The sequence below is a fragment of the Vulpes vulpes genome, chromosome 7, assembly GCF_048418805.1.
Source record: "Vulpes vulpes isolate BD-2025 chromosome 7, VulVul3, whole genome shotgun sequence".
NCBI classification, from domain to species: domain Eukaryota; kingdom Metazoa; phylum Chordata; class Mammalia; order Carnivora; family Canidae; genus Vulpes; species Vulpes vulpes.
Window position 1 is genome coordinate 26,552,293 of NC_132786.1, and position 19,448 is coordinate 26,571,740.

The window sequence follows — 19,448 nt, forward strand, 5'->3', positions numbered from 1 at the left end:
TCAAAAGTCCTTTTTATGAATCTCCTTGAAGATGAAACTCATTTTGCAAGAGAATAAGAACAATAACTATAAATGACAGAAAACCCAAAAATGGGCGACATGGGTAAAGATCTGAGAGTTACCAAAACACATGAAAACCTTAGGAATTGCTTACAATCTCTAGAATAGCTATAGCATTTACCCAAACGACATAACCAAAGACCTAACATTGTTAAGCAGTGTTTCCAGAGTAATTTAACATACTAAATAAAAAGGCCTAATAAGTCAAAAAGACTTCATTTACAATTCAAATCTCAGGGAAGTTTGTTAAAACCTCAGAAAGTTATAAAGCACATGCCTAAATAAGATTAGGGATCTTCAAAGACCTGATAAAGACAAAATGGAAATTTTGGTTTTCTGGGCAGACAAAAGAGGAAAAAAAAAAACAAAAACACCTGTGTTTACATTTTTTTAAATCAAGAGCAGACCAAGAATCCAAGAAAACTTTGTCTTTTAACAGTCCCAGTCTTATACCAGTGAACTTTTAAAATCCATTCACTTCAACCTTAGCCTGTCTTCCACATATAAAATTCTAAAGCTTTCCCTTTACAAACCTTCTACAATTTTCATTTACATTCAGATTTTGTTCTAAGCCTTTTCTCTCCAACCAACCAGTCTCATCTTAGGACAAAATTACTCTCTTTTCCCTTCAACAAAATGTGTTCCCACTCCTTATATCTTTCTTACACATATATAAGTCTCCTACTCCGTGAGACAAGAACCAAGCTCTCCTGTATCAACAGCCTCCCACTAAAAGAATGCAGTCCAAGGGTGAGTCCAAAGGACTAGAGGGAGTTTGTCCCATAGTGAGAAAGACCCACCACCAATCCCCAAAAGGGCATCCCACCAAAAGGAACAAAGCTCTGACTAGTAATTGTGGAGGCCAAGAAAATTAAGCCCATTCCACTTTAAGTTCAGTGTTAGCACAAGTACAGCCATCCCAGGCCCCTGTGAATAAGCTGAACTTTACCTTACTTCAGTTACAGGAAGAAACAGTTTACAGCTTAACGTCCTAGGAAGCCCCATATTAGAATAAGAACAGAGCTCAATGCCCTTGAAAGCCCCATATCAGAATGTAAACAGAACTTGAGAAATTCCTCCACCCCTTCTGGAGGTCCCCTAGACCAGCCCTTAAAACTAAGCTGGAACCCACCTCGGGTCCAAGTCCCTGCTCCACTGTGTCGGGTATACTTGGACCCAAGCTCAAGCTTGTAAATAAACCCTCGTGCGTTTGCATCGATGTCGGCTCCTTGGCGGTTTCTCGGATTCACAATCTTGGGCACAACAGTAATCACAATTACGGTCAGGACATCCCAGTGACCTGAGAAAGCACTGAAGGGGGAGAGCGTGGTTCTTGTCTCACAGAGTCGAAGAATGAATTTCATGGATACAGCAGACTGAGTAAAGTGATAGAAGTTTATTAAGCAAAGATACAGAGAAAGCTCCCAGGGATGAAAGGGGTCCTGATAGGGTTGCCACTGGGGGCTTGAAGGGTTGGTCTTTTTTTTTAAAAAACCCAACCAGTGGAAGTCAAACCAGGAGAGACTCCTAACTGGGAAACAAAGAGTTGCAGAAGAGGAGGAGGATGGGGGGATGCGGTGACTGGGTGATGGGCACTGAGGAGGGCACTTGATTGGATGAGCACTAGGGGTTATACTATATGTTGGCAAATTGAATTTAAAAAAAAAAAGCCAACCAGGGAACCTAAGTCCTTTTAACATCTCCACTGACATCACTATGAGTGCGGACTAGTGAGAACTCACCTTCAGTGGTTCACTTCCTCTTTAGGGTCTGGTAGTTCTTTGTTGGTCACAAGTAGCTGTTATAACAAGACTCCACCTCTGGCACCTGGATGGTCTGATTTGCTTATCTATGGTTTCTTTTCATCTCCACATTTTTGGGATTTTTGTGAGCCTGATTCCATGGATCCCTATCTAGTCCTGCCTGTCACTTACTCAGGACCAGACCTTATACAGGGTGATTGACTCTTTTGGGGCATCTCACCAAAAACAGGTTGCAGATAGTGGTAGCACTTCCTGTTGGGGTGTCACCTACAACAGGAAAAGCCAGACACCGAGTGGCTGAACCAGATCAGAAAAAGGATGGGGAGAACTCACCACTCAGATGGGTAGGAAAGTGTTTACCCATAGATTAAGATGTGGGCTGGATCCATGGAAACAAAGGAAAAAGAGGAGGTAGCTGAAACAAGTAAGGCAGCTAAGAGTCAGCCAGCATCAGGAGAGGGTAACATACGTGGACTCGCCCTGGTCAAGCTGCCATTGCCAGCCGTGCCACATGTTGGAAACAGACCTTGGGGGGTGGAGTGAGAAAGCAGAGGCAAGGGGTCCTTCACCCTCATAGGCATAGACAATCCGACCTGTTTGCTCTCAGATCTGCAGACCACACTAGGGAGCTGCCATGGCCAGAGATCTTCAGTTGGCTGGAAAGTTCTAAGGTTAGGCTGTGGAAAAGCTGAAAAGAGAAAGGAGAAGGAGGAAAGAATCTTTCCAATGGGCAAAAGGGGAAATCCCTCACCCTTTCAGGCAAGGGCAGTCCTCCTGATTCTCCTTGGGTCTTTGGATCCTCACCAAGGAGTAACCTCAGCCAGAGTTTGTCAATTCCCCAAGGAGTACTAGACTTGGTCCCCTAAGGCAAGTCCCAAGAAATTCCTGGAGAATCCAGGAAGACCCCTGGGTTGGCAGAGGCTCCCCCATAAAGGCCATCAAATGTTGGGGGCTACCAAATGTGGGGTTCCCTGATTAGATAGGGGGCCAACAAATGTGGGGCAACCTAATCGGGTGGAGGTCAGTGGCCTGGGCAGTGAGAGAACTCACCGAGGCAGAACAAAGGGATAGAAGTTTATTGCAAATAAGCCTAATTGTTTAGCAAATCTTTTGGAACGTTCCAGGTTAAAAAGACTTAAGCAGACTAAGAGTCCAAAAAAAATGTCCTTTTAACTGAGAGAAAACCAAATTCTAATTTTGCACCAGCTTACTTTTGATATTAAAACTGCTTTTTAAATGAATTCATTTTCAACTTGGTTGACTTGGCCACAAATTAAAATGTGCTTTCAAAGATTCCCTTTTCAGGGCACCTGGGTGGCTCAGTCAAGTAAGCATTCGACCCTTGACTTCAGCTCAGGGTGGTGAGATCCAGCCCTTGTCAAGATTCACACTGGGCATGGAGCCTGCCTGAGATTCTCTCTCTTCCTCCTTCCCACTGCACCCCTGTGCACTCTCTCTCTCAAAAGAAAACAAGATTCCCTTTTCAAAAAACTTCTACAACTTTCTTTTTTACATTCTGGTTTTTTTTCTTTAAACAGCCAGCCTTACTTTAGGACGAAATTACTTTCTTTTTCCTCAACAAAAAATGTATCTCCATTTTTTTAAACCTTCTGTTACAGAAAACACTACTCTCCTGCCACATGGAGATGTTTTCCCTTATTATTTCCAGTAGCTTTAATTACATATATTAAGTAGAATGTTTAACCCTTAGCAACCTTAACCAAGTAGTGAGCAATGGTGAACTGTTACATCAGCAGTTTTTGTTTGTTTATTTTATTTTTAAAGATTTTATTTATTTATTCTGAGAGACACAGAGAGAGAGGCAGAGATATAGGCAGAGGGAGAAGCAGGCTCCATGCAAGGATCCTGACGCGGGACTTGATCCTGGGTCTCCAGGATCACGACCTGGGCTGAGGGTGGTGCTAAACCACTGAGCCCCCCCCCCCACCCCTGGGCTGCCCTGTTTGTTTAGAGAAGGAGGAAGAGGGAGGATGGGTGGGAAGGGGCAGAGGGGGAGGGAGAAGAATAGTCTTAAGCAAGTTCCACACCCCGTGCAAGGCCAGTGCGGCAGAGCTTGTTCTCACAAGCCTGAGATCATGACCTGAGCTGAAATCAAGAGTCAGATGCTAACCCACTGAGCCATCCAAATGCCCTAGCATTCTTTAGATTTGCAAAGTTATGAATACCTTTCATAGTTTTTAGAAACATCTGCCTTTAAAATTTTTCCAGTGTAGCATTAACATATTCAAAGGTCATTTAGTGCTCACTTCGGTTTATTTTTTTGAGAGTGCAAATGATCTGGATTTAAATAAATTTAACTTAATTCATCATTTAACCTAACTCAGCAAAACTAAGTCTTCAGGTTACCAGAAAGATTTAGGAGACTATTTATTTTTTACAATTATTATTATGTTTTAATTAAAGAGAAAGAGTGGAGGAGGGGAAGAGAGAGAGAGAGGGAATCTTAAGCAAGCTCTTCGCCCAGTGCAGAGCCTGATGTGCGTCCTATATCAAGAGACAGATGCTGGGATCCCTGGGTGGCGCAGCGGTTTGGCGCCTGCCTTTGGCCTAGGGCGCGATCCTGGAGACCGGGGATCGAATCCCACATCGGGCTCCCGGTGCATGGAGCCTGCTTCTTCCTCCGCCTGTGTCTCTGCCTCTCTCTCTCTCTCTCTGTGACTATCATAAAAAAAAAAAAAAAAAAAGAGACAGATGCTTAACCCCCTGAGCCACCCAGGCAGCTCTTGGGAGACTATTTAAAAATATACCTAATTTTTTAAAAAAATTATTTACATCTATTCCATGTACTTGTTCTTAACAATAATGCTAAGATTACCTATATAAAAACTTCATGTGACATCAAACTTAGTCATTCTTCCAAGCTATTCAAAATATTTTTATAACAAATAACCTCCATTTACTTGACTTTAACTAAAGTCAGGCAGAAAAAAAAAGTTTTAATTTTATTGCTGATAACTCTAAAGATATGCCTATTTTAATTAAACCAACAACTTAGTTCCTGGCCCGAGCCTGAGTCCTGGCCTCCCGTGTCACCCTCTTACTCTCCGAAAGCATGAGCTTCACCACCCGCTCCACCTTCTCTTCCAACTACTGGTCCCTGGGCTCTGTGCAGTCACCCAGCCACCGGGTCTGGCCGATCAGCAGCAGCGTGGCCAGCATCTATGCAGGTGCAGGGGCCTCGGGCTCCCAGATCTCCTATCCTGCTCCACCAGCTTCCCGGGTGGCTGGGGGTCCAGCGGCCCAGCTGCAAGGATGGCTGGGGGTCTGGCGGGCATAGAGGGTATCCAGGGTGAGGAGACCATGAGAGACCTGAATGACTGCCTGGCCTCCTACCTAGAGAGGGTGAGGAACCTGGAGGTTGATAATCAGAAACTGGTGATGAAAATCCGGGAACACCTGGAGAAGAAGGGACCCCAGGTCAGAGACTGGGGACATTACTTCAAGACCATGGAGGACATGAGGGCTCAGATATTTGCAAGTGCTATGGACAATGCCCTCATTGTTCTGCAGATTGACAATGTCTTTCTTGCTGCTGATGACTTCCGAGTCAAGTATGAGACGGAGCTGGCCATGTGCCAGTCTATGGAGAGTGACATCCATGGGTCATTGATGACACCAATGTTACTTGGCTGCCGCTAGAGACAGAGATCAAGGCTCTCAAGGAGGAGCTGCTCTTCATGAAGAAGAACCACGAGGAAGAAGTAAAGGGTCTACAAAACCAAATTGCCAACTCTGGGTTGATGGTGGCGTTGGATGCCCCCAAATCTCAGGACCTCAGCAAGATAGTGGCAGATATCCAGGCCCAGTATGACAAACTGGCTCAGAAGAACTGGGAGGAGCTGGACAAGTACAGGTCCCAGTAGATCGAGGAGAGGACCACAGTGGTCACCACACAGACTGCTGAGATAGGAGAAGCTGAGATGACCCTCTCAGAGCTGAGACGTACTTCCCAGTCCTTGGAGATCAACCTGGACTCCATGAGAAACCTGAAGGCCAGCTTGGAGAACAGCCTGAGGGAGGTTGAGACCCGCTATGCGATGCAGATGAAGCAGCTCAACGGGGTCCTGCTGCACCTGGAGTCAGAGCTGTCCCAAACCGGGGCAGAGGGGCAGCACCAGGCCCAGGATGAATGTCAACCCTGTGAATGTCAAGGTCAAGCTGAGGCTGAGATTGCCATCTACCGTCGCCTGTTGGAAGACTGGGAGGACTTCAGTCTTATTGATGCCCTGGACAACAGCAACTCTTTACAGACCATCCACAAGACCACCACCCACAAGATCGTGGATGGCAAGGTGCTAAGACCAAAGACACCAAAATTCTGAGGCGTTGAGGCAGCAAAGCAGGGTTCCCTTGGGGGGCAGGAGGCCAATAAAAGGTTCAGAGGCCAAAAAATTTAAAAATAAAAAAATAAACCAACAACTTAATTTTTTAAAAGATTTTATTTATTTATTTGAGAAAGAGAGTATAAGAGCACGAGCAGAGGGGAGGGAGGGAAGTAAATTCCCCACTGAGCAAGGAGCCTGACATGGGGCTCCATCCCAGGGCCCTGGGATCATGACCTGAGCCAAAGGCACATGCTAAACCAACTGAACCACCCATGGGCCCTAAAGCAACAACTTTAAACTAGCTTTTATATCGAATATTTTCCTAGATGATCTAGGAAAGATGAACTTGAAAAAACATTGAGTTTCTATCTTTTTGAGAGTTGTAGAATGCCCAGTTCTTACAAGCACTTGGTTTAAAACCAGGTGGGATCTTTTATAAATTATTTTAGCAATACCACCCAGAGGTAGAAAAATATCTCATGTTTACAAGATATGTAGGGACACACACAGATAAATGCAAAGATCTTATAGTTACTAATATTTGTGAAGAGGAATTTTTTCCAAAAATTAGCTATTTCATATTAATTGAAATTGAGCACATGTTTTACACAGTTTCTTTGACTGAAAAAAAAATCAGTGAAAATATTTTATGTTTTTCAAAGGAGGGAGGGTATCATGAGAACAGAAAAATGAATGGAACTTCCTTGCAATAATGGCCTCAGTCTGGGATTTCAGGTGTATTTAAATAGTGAGACTAGTGAGGTGAGGTCTCCAAGTTCTTATCCAGATTTTAAAAATATTTTATTTCACTTTTATTTATTTTTTACTGAAGCATAATTAACATACAATGTTATAGTAGTTGCAGGTGTACAATATTAGGATCCAGTTCTATATCTTACTCATTGCTCATCATAAGTGCATTCTTTTTTTCTTTAAGATTTTATTTATTTATTCATGAGAGACACAGAGAGAGAGGGAGAGAGAGGCAGAGACACAGGCAGAGGGAGAAGCAGGCTCCATGCAGGGAGCCCAACGTGGGACTCAATCCCCGGTCTCCTGGATCAGGCCCTGGGCTGAAGGCAGCGCTAAACCGCTGAGCCACCCAGGCTGCCCCATAAGTGCATTCTTAATCCCCATCACCTATTTCACCCATCCTCTACCCACCTCCCCTCTGGCAACCACCAGTTTGTTCTCTGTATATGGATCTGGGTTTATCTATTTTTTTTTTGTTTGTACGTTTGTTTTGTTTCTTAACTGCCACATATGAGTGAGATCATATGGTATTTGTCTTTGTCTGACTTAACCTCGCTTGGCCTCTAGGTCCATCCATGTTGCCACAAACAGCAAAGTCTCATGTTTTTGTATGGCTAATATTCCTCTGTGTGTGTGTGTGTGTGTGTGTGTGTGTACAGTATGCATGTATACATCTTCTTTATCTGTTCATCTAACAGTGGACACGGGTTACTTCCATATCTTGGCTATTGTAAATAATGATGCAACAAACATAGGAGCGCATATATCTTTTTGAATTAGTGTTTTCATTTTCTTTGGGTTGATAACTAATAGTGGAATACTGGATCATATGGTAACTATTTTTAATTTCTTTTAAAGATTTTATTTATTTATTCATGAGAGACACAGAGAGGGAGAGAGAGAGAGAGAGAGAGGCAGAGACACAGGCAGAGGGAGAAGCAGGCTCCATGCAGGGAGCCTGCATGGGACTCAAGCTTGGGTCTCCAGTTTCACGCCCTGGGCTGAAGGCCGTGCTAAACCACTGAGCCACTGGGGCTGTCCTATTTTTTAATTTTTTGAGGAACCTCCACACTGTTTCCACAGTGGCTGCACCAATTTGCTCTCCCACCAACAGTGCATGATCCTCCCCAACACATGTTATTTCTTGTCATTTTGATTCTAGCCATTTTGATAGGTGTGAGGTGATAGCTTATTATGGTTTTCATTTGCATTTCCCTGATGAGTGATGTTGACCATCCTTTCAGATGTCTGTTGGTCATTTGTATGTCATCTTTGGAAGAATTTCTGTTCAGGTCCTCTGCTTCTTTTTTTTTTTTAATTGGATTATTTAGGTTTTTTGGTGTTATCTTTACATGTTTTCGATATTAATCCATTATGGATATATCATTTGCAGATAACTTCTATTCAGTAGGTTGCCTTGTCACTTTGCTGTTGATTTCCTTCACTATGCAAAAACCTTTCATTCTGGCATAGCCCCAATAGTTTAATTTTGTTTTTATTTCCCTCATCTTAGGAGACATAGCTAAAAAATGTTCCTATGCCCAATGTCAAAGAAATTACTACCTATGTTTTTTTCTAAGAGTTTTACAGGTTCAAGTCTCACATTTAGGTTTGTAATCAATTTTTAGTTTATATTTTTTATGGCGTAAAAAAGTGGTCTAGTTTTATTCTTTTGCATGTAGCTGAACAGTTTTCCCAGCACCATCTGCTGAAAAGACTGTATTCTTCATTATATATTTTTGCCTTCTTGTCATAGATATTCATCTATGACATATAATTGACCATATAAGTGTGGGTTTGTCTCTGGGCTCTCTATTCTGTTTTATTGGTCTATATGTCTATTTTTGTGCCAGGACTATCCTGTTTTCAATATTACAGCTTTGTAAAATATCTTGAAATGTGGAATTATGATATCTTCAGGTTTGTTAATCATTCTCAAGATTTCTTTGGCTACTTGGGGTCTTTGTGGAGAGGATTTTTGAGATTTGTGTTTGTTCCTGGATTTAATCTCATGAGGCTATGCAAGAGTTTGGGCACAGGAGCCTGTTTAGCAGTTTGTATTTTAATAAGGCTTCTTTTCTCCTCTCTTTTTCCCTTCAAGTCTCAGGTGCAGTGTAGACTGTGTTTACAATTCAAAGATATGATAATATATATGGCTTTAAGAGACAGAGAAAGAATGTTAAGTTCTTTCAAGAAGGATTTTAGTTTTCTGAGGCCAATAAATTACAAGCTTTTTGAGATAAACAGGAATGGGTGAACTTTGAATTGCCTCCAGAGCTAACTTTTGTTTTGCAAAGATTTTTAAGATAGTTGTTCTCAGTTCTTCAAAGCATTAGGCTATAACCTAAATGACTTCATAGGTTGATCTACTTATCCAAATATCTTATCCTAAATATGCTCTTTTCCCTCTAGCTACATAGTTTTAAATATTTCTGGCAGTGTTGAATAACTCCTCTTGGGTATAAGATAGGCCCCCAAAGAGGGTGCAAAGGATATTACCTTTCACAAATCCAGAGTCACTCCCCAAGGTAACCAAAAGAAAGAATCAACAACCTGAGTTGTTGACAGGCAGAAAACCAAACCCAGTTATGCAAAATGAAACAAGCAAGAAGGAAATGGTTATTCCTGGGAGAGGGAGGATCGATAAAGAGTGGGTTTGGATTTAGAAAGGAAATGACAAGGTAAGATTTTATTTTTCTCTCTCAAGTAAGAATTACAGACAGGGATTTAAAAGAAATTATTCTAATAAGAATGTTTACCTTTTGCCAGTTTTTATAGGATCCCCTTTGCAGGCTCTGGTAGCTATCAGTTTCCTTTTAGTTTAGATGAATGATGTTGCAAAAATCAGTGAATGATTTTTTTTTTTATTTCCACTATGTTTTATTTTTTTTTAATTAACTTTTATTGGTGTTCAATTTACCAACATACAGAAAAACACCCAGTGCTCATCCCGTCAAGTGTCCACCTCAGTGCCCGTCACCCATTCCCCTCCAACACCCGCCCTCCTCCCCTTCCACCACCCCTAGTTCATTTCCCAGAGTTAGGAGTCTTTATGTTCTGTCTCCCTTCCTGATATTTCCCAACATTTCTTTTCCCTTCCTTTATATTCCCTTTCACTATTATTCATATTCCCCAAATGAATGAGAACATACACTGTTTGTCCTTCTCCGATTGACTTATTTCACTCAGCATAATACCCTCCAGGTCCATCCACGTCGAAACAAATGGTGGGTATTTGTCGTTTCTAATTGCTGAGTAATATTCCATTGTATACATAAACCACATCTTCTTTATCCATTCATCTTTCGATGGACACCGAGGCTCCTTCCACAGTTTGGCTATTGTGGCCATTGCTGATAGAAACATCGGGGTGCAGGTGTCCCGACGTTTCATTGCATCTGAATCTTTGGGGTAAATCCCCAACAGTGCAATTGCTGGGTCGTAGGGCAGGTCTATTTTTAACTCTTTGAGGAACCTCCACACGGTTTTCCAGAGTGGCTGCACCAGTTCACATTCCCACCAACAGTGTAAGAGGGTTCCCTTTTCTCCGCATCCTCTCCAACATTTGTTGTTTCCTGCCTTGTTAATTTTCCCCATTCTCACTGGTGTGAGGTGGTATCTCATTGTGGTTTTGATTTGTATTTCCCTGATGGCAAGTGATGCAGAGCATTTTCTCATGTGCTTGTTGGCCATGTCCATGTCTTCCTCTGTGAGATTTCTCTTCATGTCTTTTGCCCATTTCATGATTGGATTGTTTGTTTCTTTGGTGTTTACTAGAAAATCCCTCAGTCTTGTGAACTCTGGGAGGGACTGTTCGGGAGCCCTCCTTTGAAGATAGATAGGAGAGTGTCTGTAAGTGTCTATTAACTTGGTGGACTTTTGTTTCTGGTTGTGGCATCATTTCAGAGTGGAAAAACAATTTCGACAGAGGATAGATTAACAGAATAAGTCCTCAAAGGAGGATAGAAGGGAGCAGTAGGAGTGACACTGGTGCAGGCAGGCTGGGTCCAAGGACCTAGAGTGGTTCCCACAGGACCAGCCAAGAGGTCCTCGACTTTGCACAAGATGGAAATCAAACACAAACTGGGAGGAGGTAGGAGCAAAGTTTACTGAAGACATGGAGAGAGCAGATACAGAGCATCTGGAAGACCCAGAAAGGAAAAGAAGCGTGAGGCTCACCTTTGCTTGGGCTCTGGGGTTTTTATTGAGGAAGGTGGTCTTGTGTACGTGTTGTCTCAGGCATCCAGAATTGGTTGGACAAGAACAAGTGCTCAGGTATCCTGCATAAGTCGCTTATACCCTGGAGCCAGGGGCTTTGGTGAGTCATTGGTCTTGGAAAACATACATGACAACCTCACATAGTCACTTCTTAGATGTTATCCATTGAGCTAGAAGACTCCAAAGAAATCATCAACCCCTCATCTTTACAAGAAGGACATACATCAAGGTGTGTGTAAGATGGGGAGGCAAGTCCTAACAAGAACAGAAACAGGACAAGGAGCATAGAAAAAAACTAACTTTTTTTCCCTTAAAGAGGTTCCTTTAATTTCTTTGTCTTAATATCAGTTTTACAAGTCTTGTCTTAGATACCTCTTACATCTTTATTTTTTCTTTAGCCTTTTGCAATGAATCATCCAATGAAATTATTTTGGGATTTTAAAACCTTTTGGAGTCTTCTGATTGCCTGTTTTAATTGCCTGTTTCCCATTCTGTTTAATTTGGGAAACTTGCTGTCAAGTGCACTTCTGGAATGATCTTACCTAATTGAAGTATTCCCTACAATGGACATTGCAATTCTAAAATTTTGCCATTTCTTTAGATATTCACAGCTCTTAACACTATAGTTTTTAGACTTTCAGATAAGCAGGTGTGCTAGAAGTTGATGTTTTTAATTCTTTGGATTTTAAGCATCCTATCAGCTAAGCTTTTATTTACATAAAACAAGACAAACAAACTTGTGCACCTTAACATACCAACAGTAACAAAAGAAATAACTGGCCAAGAAAAGGCTATGCACACCATCAGCAATGCCTAAACCAGTAAATGGAGACTAGGAATGGGAAACAGGGAAAGGACTCAACCAGCAAACTCCAATAAACAGGGATAGTAGCCTGGAAATTGGGAAAGGACTCCCATGTGGAATCACAGATTAAACCAAGGGCAAAGAACTGGTGCTCTGTTAGACTTTTGTTAGTCTAAACTAATACATTAACCCTGCACTGGAAAGCCAGTTAGGTCAGTAGCTCAAACAAAAAGAGCAAAGCTCAAAACTAGAGAAACTTATCAACAGCCTAGGAAACTATAAGAACTCAAAGGGCTTCTTGGGTCCCTGCCTGTGTTTCTCATTGTCCCCAAATGCCATAAGTTCATTTCAGATCCCAACACTGCCACCAAATCTGTTAAAAAAACAAAATGCAACCAAGTAAATTTGAAGATCTAATTGGTTTTATTAAATGATTTGTGAATCAAGGAGCATACTGTCTAGCAAGTAGAGGGAAGCTCCACTGAGCAAAACAAGCAAAGGTTTTTAAAGGCTGAGAGAGTGCATTAAAAAAGAAAAAGAAAAAAGGGACATATTAGTGGGGCACCTGAGTAGCTCGGTTGGTTGAGCCAAGTCAATTTTGGTTCAGATCATGATCTCAGGGTCATGAGACTGAGCCCTATGTAGGGTTCTGCACGGGGTGTGGAGATGGCTTAGGATTCTCTCTCTCCCTCTCTCTCTGCACCTCCCCCTGTCTCTGGCTCATGCATGCACACACTCTCTTTCTCTCAAAAAAGAGAGAGAGAGAAAGGAAGGAAGGAAAAGAAAAAAAAGGAAGAGAAAGAAAGAAAGAAAGAAAGAAAGAAAGAAAGAAAGAAAGCTAGCAACGAATGATTGTTTAGGCAAAGTTACCCTCCTAAGGGGAATGGAAAGGGCCTATCAATAAATTTCCTAGTTTTGACCAGGAAATTTTATGTTGACTGCTTAAGGTATTCCCCAGGGCTGAAACTGCAGTAAAGCTAGGTATTAAGTCTTGGTTTACTGATTTGGGGTCTTTTTTTTTTTAAGATTTTATTTATTTATTGAGAGACATAGAGAGAGAGGCAGAGACACAGGCAGAGGGAGAAGTGGGCTCCATACAGGGAGCCCGACACGGGACTCGATTGTGGGTTTCCAGGATCATGCCCTGGGCCAAAGCTGGCGCTAAACCACTGAGCCACCCAGGCTTCCCTGATTTGGGGTCTTAATCTAAGTGATGCCATTTGGGGCCTGTGGTTTTCTGAAATCATGGAATGAGCTTTAATACAAGAAATGTGATAAACTGGAAAGCAGTGGTGGGTGAAAATATTTAGTGTGGGTGCAAATATTTAGAAAAGAGTCACAGTCAGAACTAAGGATTATGAAACCTAGTGTATCAATACACAAGAAAATGGACCAGTTGAGGTTGAAGATGGTGGTAAGTTCTGGTTGTCCTTCATTTAGTAAATGGTTATCAGAAGAGATGAGATGTCTGCTGAACAATAGCTGATCTTATATTTCAAATGTCCTTATTTCATCTTAAGTATTTCTATTACTAGAAATAACTTGAAACCACACAGGACTCCCTCAGATATTTGAAGATGTTTCCACATACCCCCAGGCCTTCTTTTATTCAGGCTAACCATCCCCAATTCCTTTAACTATCCTTCACTTAACATATTCATTATTCTCTGGAAAAAAACGGCACTGGGTTGTGATTGATGTTATCTCAGTATCAAACAAATGTGCCAAAGGTAATCTGACCAAAGAGGAATATGGTGAATCTATCTAACCTTTCCTCCCTACTCCCTAAAATTGCTTCATTGAGCCAAAAGAAAGGCTCTGACATTTTCTTTGATGTTCCCCTTCTTTTCTTCATTTCCTTCAAATGTACATGTGCCTGAACAAAAAATGTGCTCATTGATGACAAAGTAAGGAGAACAATATGACTAATAATGACGATGATAAAATGATGAAGTTCAGGGCAATCCACGGATAATAGAGATTTCACAGAACTCACATTAGCACTCATGAGGTTGGTAATGAATAAGTTTTGTTTTGTTCATTTGTTTAACCTGACACTTATATATAAGACAAAGAATATGAGTTGCTCAAGGACCTGCTATTCTAATGCCCAAGTTACCTCCTGCTTTAAGCCAGGTAGTGCAAGCTGAGAGTGTTGATGTGGCTTCTAGAGGGGCCGAACTTATCCCCCATATAATGGCCTGGCATACTGGGAAATTTTGACTCCTACAAAAGGCACAACAGAAAGAAGTACTCAACATCCTGCTCCTATTTGGCACTCTACTGTTTGTTAAATTATACCTTAAAGCTTAATGAAAACTAAAATCTATCTTAAAACGTACTTTGAATTCACTTAGTTACAAGTTGAGGTTTGATATGTAAAGATTATCTCTTTCCTGAAAAGCAACCCAAGTTATACATCAGACCACAGCCTTATAGTCAGATTACCAGCTAAAATAAGGTAAATCAATGCTAATAATAAACAGGAGGAAATATAGTTTGAGGAATACAAGATTCAGTGCTAAAGGATCTTGGTTTGGGACCATTCCTCTTTGTTGGCTCTACTAGTAAATGTTACACATCATAAAAACAAAATTAATGAGAAATCAATTAGGAGGTAAATAAGGGTCATTCGTGGCATTGAAAAGTAAACAAAATATCAAATACATTAATTATAAGCATTGAAAATCACATGAAATGTTAGACAAGAAGTCCTCAATTGTATAGTTTAAAGGAAATGAAACTGGAGACCACATATCCTCGGCAGATGGATGGGGAGAAAGGTTGTTTGTGCAAAGATCATTAGATTAAGAATGTGTTTAATGCTCCCTAATTTAGCATGAGTAAGTAATTGTCCTCCAGGGAGAAAGGAAAAAAGGAAGAGGAGAGGGAGGGAGGAAAGAGAGAAAGTGGGGAAGGAAGGAAAGAAGGAAGGAAGGGTGGGAGGGAGGGGAATTGAGGGAGGGAAGGAGGAAGAAAAGTCCTTATAGGAAATACTGCAATGGTTTATTATAATTTATGAATTGTCTAGTCACTCCATATCAGATATCTGCAGAAATAAACCAACCCAGGACACTGTAGAATAAATTCCTATACAACTCTGAGCTTCCCTGGGCATGCTGTTCATATTCTAGAGAATTCTGTATTGGACTGTGTGGTAGATTGTTTCACCAGTGGTTCCCAGGGAGTTGCATCTCCCAGCATTCATGCCTTTGTGTAGCACCTCCTGGGTTGACTCTGGCTGTGGCCCTGCGGCTTTCCTCAGCCAATAGGATCATGGGCACCTGTGCTCCAATACACTGGGACTTGTCCCCTTGAAATGCTACTACTGCTATGTGAAGACCGCACGAGAGAGGCCAGGTGCAGGGAGAGGCCCAGCTGTCCCAGCCTGTCAGGTTTCAGCCAACCCACATGAGTGAGCCCATGCAGATCAGCAGAATGACCATCCAGTCAAGTCGCAAACCCATGAGAAATATGAAAGTGCTATTGTTTAAAATCACTCAGTTTTGGGGTGTTTGTTATACAGTAAAAGATTGCTGATACAAGCTGGAAAGATCAAGCCAGAGAACTAAAAAGTTCTAGTTGAGAAAATCCTAGAGCTTTAAAATTTTGTTATGTGTTCAGCCTCCCTGAGAACCCCAAATGCCTCTGGGACTGCCCCACGAATTCTCACCCTTCCTTAACCAATAAGCTATAAAAAGAGAGAGGAAATATAAGATAAATTTTATGATAATGTAAAGGAAGAAAACTTCTTCATTTCTAGGTTTCTTGGATGGCCTGATAATTAAATTGATGTAAGGTAGATTAACAGGGGAAAAACAAATTTAGTTTCATATGCTTATCAAAATATAATATTCAAAGAAGTGACCAAAGCCGGCAGTCTTTGTATCCTTTTGAAACAATAAATTTGTGAAGAATTGACAAGATAGATGAATTTGAGCTTGAGGTAGTAAATAGTGAAGCAACAAGGTTTGTTTATCCAGTCTTCTCAGCCCTAAATTCCCTCTTTACCTCCTGATATAATGAGGGCACCTTTCACATGGAAGATTTATATTCTGCTTTCAGGTGTACAAAGGAGGATAAGTGTCCTTTTTGCAGTAGCTGTTGCTTAAGTAACTTTAATTTTTAAAAATCAATATGCCAAAGTGGTGCATTTAGGGGCAGCCTGCCCCATCAAAGACCATCAGAATTTTCCATATACAAGGTAGAGATCCTTCCAGGTTGATGTAATCTGTTCTCTCCTGAATGATCTCAGCTTTGTCTCTGTAGCCTTTGTAGGTCTTTATACTTTCTACCCCTTTGTTAAAGTTATTACAATTGTTTTTATTTATAGCATTTCTCCTTTTGCTTATTGCCATCAGTGACTGTTTCTTTTTATTACCTCCCTCTCCAGTAATAATAGGCATTTACTACACATTTGACAAATAAGCAGAAGCAATCATTCATTTCCCTTTCACTTTAACAATGGAAAGTATACACCTACAGATTTTAAACATGTTAAGTGAGCAGGAAAAGAAGGAAAAATAGGAAGAGAAGGAGAGCCATATGTGGCTTCTTTTCTTAACTCAAATATCCTAAAAGTAGCTCTCTTAATTCTGTCTACATATTTTGCCCTACTAACAAAAAGTTTCATTATAAAAAAATATATACTCTTAGGAAAAACTGTGAGGAGTTTGATAAAACAGAATTCCATTCTAGCTACAATACCTATTAAGTTGGATCAAGATGAAAATTTGAAAAGACAAATATTTTCCCAAAACATTTTCCGACCTCACTAAGAGCTCTCTCAAAGGAGAGAGCTACATTCTTTGCCTTGATTTGTGTGCTCAGAAATTCATCTTTGCTGTGCTTTCAGTTGTTTATTAGGAAGGAGGGAGATATGAAATGAATAAAATGCATAAATTGATCCAAAGGAGTTTTTAATCTAGTTGGACAACCAAAGACAATAAAACTATTGAATAATAATTTCAAATGGTATATTACTAAAATTGCAAGACCAATCATAATAATAATTCTTCTGGGCCAGAGTTCTAGAAATGCTATGTATTTAAAAACAATAGTTACTCATATGTGTGCCATTCACATCTTAGGGATAAAAGATTTATATCATTGCATGTAATGAGTGAGTATTTGAAAAATCATAAAAATTCAAGGGAAAATAAACAAATATATGATTCTGTTACAGGATAATAATATGATCCCCATAAATTATTCCCTCCTTTTCTACAGAGTAGTATCTCATCTCAGAAGATTCAACTTTAATGAACCATTCCTGGGATTAAGATAATTCCATAAAACATGTTGATAATTTCTTAGGCTACAAGGCCTAAAATGAGCTTACCCTGACTATTCAGAGAGGTACTGATTCTTCCTGGGCAAGCCCAAATTTAGATTCATTCATTTATTCAACAAACATGTATTTAGGACCTACTCCATATCATGTACTGGGTTAGACTCTGGGGATACAAATATAAGAAGACAAAATTCCAGCTTTACTATGCATGCAGGGAAATGAGACTGCCAGAGACAGTAGGGCATACGAGAAAGAGCCTTGGACTGAATGTTAGACATCCTGAATCCCAGCCCTGGTCTCACCACTACCAGTTTACTATATAACAGTACATGTTAATCTGTAAGGATTTATGGTGCCATTATCATTTACAACACACACAGAGGACTAGAAATTATTTCTGTTAAGTGTCATCTCTTTAGTGGCATATGTTACCTCCTGAAGTCTAACTAGAAAATATTATTTTAAAAAACAGATGACTTGAGACCATTAAACGTCTGCCTTCAGCTCAGGTCATGATCCCAGGGTCCTAGGATCAAGCCCCATGTGGTGTTCTCTGCTCAGTAGGGAGCCTGCTTCTCGCTCTCCCTCTGCCTGCCACTTCCCCTGCTTGTGCTCTCTTTTTCTCTCTCTGTCAAATAAATAAAATCGTAAACAAACAAACAAAAACACCCAGATAATTTGGGTCTTTTGTTCCTGGTAGCCCTTTTATTCAGCCAATTTAGGAGGGCTGTCCAACATGTTGAAAAACTAACAATAACATTTATGCTTTTGGAGGAGGCATTTCAAGATGGCAGCTTAGGAAAATCCTAAACTTACGTCCCAAAGACAAAACAAGTATATAGCTACATATACAATTAATTCCCTCTAAAAATCTCCCTGAAAACTAGCTCAACAGATCTTCCACAATCAAAAATTAAAAGGCCACATTCAGATGGGTAAGGAAAAGAGACACAGTCTCTCCAAACCCCCCGCCCCCGACATGTGGCCCACGCCAGGAGGAATTGGGAGCAATCTCCTACACACAGAGCTTCTCTCTGTGATGCAAAGGTTTTGTGTCTCACATCCAGCATCCAACCCAGGGGACCTAACCTGAGAGATAAGTTCCCAAAACAGCTAGCTTCATAAACTAACAAACCTTACATCCAAGAGAAACACAGGGCTATAAGGAATGGAAATTCTGCTCTTAGAAGGCTCATACAAAGACTCTTGATCCAGGACCCAGTGCAAAAGCAGCAAACTGAAAAGCACCTAGATCATATGTGAGGCAGATTAATTTGCTCATTAAAACATCTGCCAAAGGATCAAAAGCCTGTTGGAAATTTCTGGGGACAAATGTACTAGCAGATGCTATTTTTGGCACTCTTCTTCTACCTTCTAGTGCCAAAAAAGGCAGGTAGCATCTTTACATTTTCTTTCTACCTAGCTGGCACCAACACACTGTGTGATCTGATGGGCAAGTGTCCTGCCTGTCCATGGGCTGGTGCCCTGCCACTCCCCATTGCTCCTGTGGCTGCTGCCAGGCTCAGTGGTTCTGAAACAGAGAGACGGTTTGAGAGACAATCAAGAGCTAGGGCAAGATTAAAGATATGGTTCATCTCCTACATAGGGCTACTCCTTCAAGCCTGAAAGAATCAGCTGTTTCTCTTAATACATAGAAACAAACAGAGAGTCAGTAAAACAAGGAGACGGAGGAATATGTTCTAAATGAAAGAACAAGATAAAACTCCAGGAAAAAAAGCAGAGTTTTAGAATGCATACAGATTTAACTTAAATCTGTTAAAGTTTTAACAACTTTAAAACTTAAACTTACCAACTTAAAATAGACCATTATCAACTTAAAATAGACCATTATATATCAATCAGTATGATAGACTGCATTAAGAAATGAAGATTAAAAATCATATAATCATCTCAATAGATGCAGAAAAAGGATTTGATAAAATTCAACATATACTCATAAAAATTCTCAGCAAAGTGGGTATAGACAGAATGTACCTCAACATAATAAAGGCCATGTATGGAAACCCTTCAGTTAACATCATATTCCCCAGTGAAAAGCTTTTCTGTGAGATCAGGAATAAGACAAGAATGCCCACACTAACCAGTTATATTCAACATAGTATTGGAAGTCATAGCCAGAACAATTAGGCAGGAAAAAGAAATAAAAGATATCCAAATTGGCAATGAAAAAGTAAAACTGTCACTATTTG

The 19,448-nt window shown here is 40.7% G+C and overlaps 1 pseudogene; it reads left to right on the top strand.

The window, feature by feature from the left end:
- The first annotated feature begins 4,896 nt into the window (after positions 1-4,896).
- LOC112916323 (keratin, type I cytoskeletal 18 pseudogene) lies at positions 4,897-6,174 on the top strand (annotated as a pseudogene).
- Positions 6,175-19,448: the final 13,274 nt, after the last annotated feature.